Below are 6,458 nucleotides of genomic sequence, written 5' to 3'. Positions count from 1 at the left end.
AAACAAATTTTAAGGTCCAATTTGATTTTAGAAAAATGAAATTTTCTTGCGCAAAACAAATACTCCCCCGTCACTTTCGAGCACATCCTACCGTGTTTTTTTTGGAATGAACACAAACTCATGAACCGTTAAAGAATAACCCTTGATTTTATACAATCTGCTTCTTTAAAACGAATTGTTTTTACTTTAACAGATTTTATACCTACTCTTGGCGTTCATCGATGGCACATAATTTTTTAAAATAGAACTTATGGATTTTCAAAAAAAATAACATTTAATACATTAGAATTTCACTTCCTTCAGTAATTCGGGTATCTGAGTTTTCTTTTATAAAATAAGGAAGCATTCCACTGACTGACGGAGAAGGTGCCAATTGAATAATTAGTCTGTTTCAACTCTTTCGAATGAAACAACTTGCATGCGCATTGCTGTCACGTCAAGAGCACGCCATTCGGGGCCCATCAAATTGGTAATTAGACGGCTTTGTCGGGACTATTGCCCTCGAAAGATTTTCCCCTCGGCGTTGAGTGTCATCTGAAGAATATCTATCTGCCCTTTTTCAATTGCGTGTTGATTCACCCCCTAAGTCCTGTCAAGTGGTTGAATGTTGTGAAATATGAAACAGATGCAATCTCACGCCGGGAATGTTACTTAAGAGTGGCATCTTCCTGGCGTTCATGTACAAACAATCAAAATGCACTTTCCAGCAGTCAAGTTTTCGAGAAATTCAGCTGGCGCAGAAGAAGAACAACACACACAATACCTATTGCAGCCTTAAAGATGCCACCATAACATATGCCGTTTCGCCCTGAAAAGCTGACTAAAATCAATGATCATCAGATAAGTGCTCGCACGCGACCTGAATATCAAATTACGCACGTTCTGCCATCGATCCATCCGACGATTGGTCCAAATGGCCACACCTTTCACGGTGAACAACACGGTGTGTCCTGATTGGGGTCGCAGACTCTGGCTGGGGTGATAGTTATCGGGCACATCATCATCATACTTCCAATGCGATGAAATGACGAAAAGATCGTTTGCAACTTCATGGGTGCAGCTTGCAATATGCTTACAGTGCGATGCGAATGAATCGCCACGCACATCTGTCCTCGAGAGTCGTTCCGGAAAGAAGCTTCAAAGTGTCCAACGCACATGACTTCTACTGTTACCCGCCCGGGGAGATGTCGTAAGGGCAGATGTTTGTGCATGAACTTGCGCAGAAAAAGGTGCACATTTTTTTAGCGCTTGGCGTGTGCCATCGCTGCCACATGCATCGTATCCAGGTTCCGACGATTAACCGTTGTTCGAGATCGCGTTGTCGCATCGCTCGCAAGTCCTTCCTCATTCTTGAGGGGTCCCAATAAAATCCTACAACAAATGTTGTGTTCCTTTTTTTCATCAGAGCTGAAGCATTCTTGTCAGGCTTATCATCGCTCTTTGCGCATTTCTTTTGGTGACAAAGAAAATTCTCTAATGATGGTGTTGAGCTCAAGTTGGTACTCGCTTATCGTTAGAAGAAGTTAATGAACTTTTAGAATGATTGCACATGTCTCCTCAATGCCTGCCGACACCGTATTGCCGCAATAAAACGTAAGATTCGTAAGATTGGGCGGGCAGCCGTCGTCGTCGTCGTTGTGGTCTGGTTTCCATATTCTTAACCACCTGCCTCCAGGTGTTTCGGGAGCGCCGCCAGTTACCATCATAGGAGGAGGCAAAATACATTATCAAATTTGGTCTCTCTCGTTCGGTTTGCCCTGCACGACATGTAGACGAAGGCGACGTTTCGTTTATCCCGTAACGGTTCGGAAATGCATGATTTTTTGCTTTTAATTTTCGCTTTTTGCCTGGAACGACACAGGAATTAGAAAAACCTTCCTCCCTACCTACTAGGTATAGCATCAGCATCATAATGAAGAAAACGTGGCAAAGCAATATTTGAGCTTATTCTTCCTCCTTCAAAGGCCAAATCGTCGTGTGAGTTCGAGAAGAGTAAGCAAGCAACATATTGCGCCATGTTTTGGCTTTGTTATGAGAAATAAAACAGTTTTTGTACCGCCCATGTTCGAAGGTCTGACTGGAAAACCCAATGTGCGTGCTTGGTGTAAAGCAGAGGAAGATTTGACGATTTATATCAGAATGCACCTTGGAAACATACAATATGGTAGAAGGAAATCGATCAGGATCTCAGACGTTATCGTTTATGAATTTGACACTCAACAATTTTTAAGTATTCACGAACAACAACTCCAAACTTGACAGCTATAAAAGGAGCAGAAGTCAGAAATCTTTAATGCAGCTTTCATATACAAATAATGTATAGATGATATAGAAATTTTTTGTCTAGGTTGTCAACTGAATTTAGATCGTGCGTTTGTATTTCTGTGCAGTTTTGAGAATCTCCTTCTTTGAAATAAACCAATAACGATGCCGGCCAAGTCCGTGTAGTCGAGATAGAGGGAAAGCAAGTGCAGCACATGTGATGATTTGTTTTGGAGAGACCGGCTGAACGCCATCCCTCCACAAATCTCACGTTGATTGTTATGAGGTAAAGTGGATGTGGCAAAGAAATCATTTAGGTAAATGATGTGGCCACTCAAAACTTATTCTCCTGATCTCCTGAAATGCCTAAGTTTTACATTGGAACTCTTGATTCGGACTGTAAACTAAGCTGAACCGGGCTATTTTGTGTCAAATTCTTATATTTTTTCAAATTGATTGTGCCATTAAAAGGTTCCATTATATATTGTTTCAAATCTTCTGAAATTTCTAAGCTTTTTACTGAAACTCTTATTCATACTGTATTGAGTCTCATATATTTCGAGCAAATATAACTGAAGAAAAAGGATCTTACTGAGACAAAAAAAAATTAACAAAAAAATTCAAATTAAATTTCCATAGTCCATTCATTTGCAACAAATGTGAAACTCGAATAGAAAAAAAATAAAACAACCAAATTCTTGTATTCTTCTTGTATGTTAAACCCACCAGTGGCTGATAGGTCTTTATACCCGAGTCGGTACGGGAAGTCTCGATCGCACATTCAAATATTGTTCATGCTTAACTCATCAACAATAATTGCATCACAACCAAGGGGTCCGTTACCACTGGCTTGGGACAGGTTTGACTTATCTCACTCCCTTCCAACTGTTCGAAACAAATTAAAATCCTGAATAGGTACCTGAGTAATCTTCTCAAAATTCCAAATTTGCCGAAATACTCCGGCTGGCTTGAACCCACAATCCATTGTATATCAGTTTTCCGCTCGTTTGATGCCCTGTCCTACCCCCCACTTATCCCCAATAGAGTTAAGCTATTTTACTTTATAATCAATCATAAATACAAAATGTCTACATGTTACCACCTGCAATTCACCACCTGTTATCAAAAAAATATTGAGAATCTTTCCATTGCCACCTTATTTTTACGTCTAAACAAGTATTAAAACATAATGAAAAAAATTTAAACACAGAAATCAAGAATGTCTTACTACATGTGTTAATCGCAATTCTTTTAAAATTAAATTGAATGTAAAATATGAAGCATTCTAACCCTTTTACGGGAGGATTGAACAACCACACTGCACAGAATTTAAAAAGTAGTTAAGGTCGCAGCAAGCGTAGCACTACCAGACTGCAGTTTGACAAAAGCATGGAAAAGAAAACCTTCCAATACCGGCGATCGCAGTTATTTACCTGTTTCCAATTTATAATTTCTATCATATCTATTGTCACTTTGATACAAAATTTTATATTATTACTACATAATCCCCTCTTAACACCGATTCATTTGATAACAGAATTGCAGATGGTAACTAAGAATAATGAAGGAACGAGCTCACCAAATTCTAAGCAGCAAAATCCGCATCAGCTAGCAAACACTCCCAGAAGGTATCTTCCCACGATTTGAAAGAGATCAGATACAGATCTTACAGAGGAACTTTCACCAAATATCATGTGCTCATCTTCCTCGAATCTTCCCAATAAATGTTTTAATCACTGAAGTTTTTCTTCATTCTAGAATTACCGCATGCATCGCACTTTTTCATTTCGTTCATTATTAAATTGTTGAAATTAATGAATGATTCTTGAATAGCAGCACTTTAATCATATTCAACTTTGGAACAAACGATTTCACTACCCTATCAACATAAATTTAATCGAATTTGATAAAAAATCCATGAAATTTCTGTAAATTTTTGGAAAATATTTGAAGCCGAAAAAAAACGTGTGCTGCCGATTCAGCAAACGCCTACTCCTCCAAAAAAAAACAATTAAATTTCCCAATAATCAAGGCAACCTTTCCAGTCAATCAAAACATTGGTAGAATATTTATATCTTAATTTGTTCAGAACTTAAGCACAAAAGTTAACGAATGTTTACTTTGACTTCGAATCATGAAACTATAAAAAAAATTACCTTCCGCTTTGAATCTACTTGATCTAAATCTATGAGGAATTTTGTTTCATTTTTGTAGAACCACCTTGAAAAATCCTTAAAACAGAACAAACTATTTGCTGAATTCCAATCCTAGATAAAAGTTTGTCTTTTCAACATAATTCGCCTTATTTTCAATTGTTAGAACTTCAGATGTAAAAGTAGATACTATTTTGAATACTTAGCTTGAGGGCTTCTTACTTCTTTTCCGAGAATTTATTTGCATCAGGCTTGAAAGGACCCACGACGGAACACCATTTTCACAGATGTACAGATTTAAGTCCTACAGCTCACTGGGAGGTAACAAGTTTCCGCCGCTTGATTAGCTCGATCGCAATTGTTTATTTTCTTAAAAAAATAACTGTATGCATACTACTTTTAGCCACTCCTTCGAGTTGATATTCTTAAAAAAGGGAAAATAAACGTCTTGGAATAAGTGTTACACATGATGTTGTTCATACCTGGACTACCTTTCAAGTAATTAGGACAATTAGCAATGAATTCACAATTCAGCAATCCTTTGCCAAAACTACTTTAGAGATCCGTTGTATTTGTCTGTTTCTGCATAATTTTTCACAAGCAAAACTTTTGAATCCGTAAAATGTCCAACAAAAACAAGGTGGTGGGCACGTCAAACGTACGCCAACGCCTGCTATTCAATGTTGACTTGGCACACTTATGAATGGTGGAAGTGTGCTCTAAATTACCTTTATTTCTGGTACAGTCAGGCCACAACAAACGTAATTTGAGTTTAAATGAACATTCCAAAACTAATTTCGTAGAAGATTAGATACTCTCAAGTTGGAAACATTTTTTTTTTTTTTGATAATTTCTGCTTATTGAGGTTATCGTTCAAAACTATGGCAGCAGCAACGAAACTACACGAAGCGCCAAACGCTCCATCATTTGGAGTTGATCGAGCTGGAAGAACACCAGCCCGGCACTAATCCATCATCAGAAGTGTACAAATATTGTTTTCCCGCCTCATACAAATCTATGTAGACGCGGGGCGGTTTCGACATCATCGCGTCCATTTTTTTCTTCTTCTTTCTTTCGATCAAACGGAACTAACTCTTTCCATTTGTTTTTTTTCCTCTCCCCTTCTTCTAGATAAAAACCGTGCATTTTGGGGCCCCAACATTTCTGTCGATCGTCGTCTTCGAGTGCTGTCCGCGTCTCGATGCTTTTTCGCTGCTCCTTCCTTTAAAGTGTAAGTATATTTATTTCTATCGTGAAAGATATCATAATCGCAGTCTGTATGTAGGTCATATATCTCATTTTTATGGTTCAATCGAAAACATGGTGTTTGGGAAACGTGATTTGGCGCTTTTTCTTCTCTTTCTCGCATTGTCGTAAATGTGCGCAGATTTTTGAAGCGTTGAATTTGTATATGGATACTGTCTACAAGTCAATTTAGATACCGGTTTTCAGTCGAAAATGAAAAGCTCAAGTGCCATTGCTAGATTTGAATGTTTTTTTTTCTCTTCTGACGCGCTGAGGTCAAAAGTGCCCGAATGGCATTTCATAAGCCGAAGATAATCACCTTGAAACAAATAGGAATATGTACTCTTTTTTCGGCCGCTACTGAATTGCATCTACTAGATGTGTGTATGCATCACACATAATGACCCGGTGGCTTTCAGCAAACTCAACAAACAAATTAAGTTTTATTACGGATAGAAGTTGGCTTTTTGTGTCTTCATTTGATCATCACACGCCTATCCTTCAAAACTTACATTTGACCATTAGTTGACCCCTCATGGAGGCATTTATAATTTTTTGTTTTAATTACCATCGCATCAATATTACACGTCGAAGCAACATGACCTACTCTCGTAACATAAATACAACAATCAACCCAAATCAGATATCGCACATCACCCAAAACATAGATTTTTTTTCTCAGATTTTACGGGGTGCGATTATCTTTATAGTTATCACTGTGGTTTTATTTTTGGGAAGGCGTTAGTAAAAATGTAAGTTCTTCCTTTCTTTCTCTTCCTTTCACTTCGGGAGTGTCGA

General features: G+C 38.0%; 1 protein-coding gene across 3 annotated transcripts in view; it reads left to right on the top strand.

The window, feature by feature from the left end:
- Nucleotides 1–6,458, top strand: part of LOC129751237 (semaphorin-1A) — a 213,984-nt gene that overhangs the window by 176,045 nt on the left and 31,481 nt on the right. For 2 of the 3 annotated variants that reach the window (XM_055746613.1, XM_055746615.1), the window contains exon 3: nt 5,547–5,646. The exons of the other annotated variant lie outside the window; for it this stretch is intronic. The gene's annotated coding sequence lies outside the window, so the exon portion shown is untranslated. The remainder of the gene's footprint in view (nt 1–5,546; nt 5,647–6,458) is intronic. 3 annotated transcript variants of the gene reach the window in all.

The sequence above is a fragment of the Uranotaenia lowii genome, chromosome 3 (genome assembly GCF_029784155.1).
Source record: "Uranotaenia lowii strain MFRU-FL chromosome 3, ASM2978415v1, whole genome shotgun sequence".
NCBI lineage: Eukaryota > Metazoa > Arthropoda > Insecta > Diptera > Culicidae > Uranotaenia > Uranotaenia lowii.
Note: the sequence above shows the minus strand (reverse complement) of the source record. Positions and strands in the feature narration are given on the sequence as shown.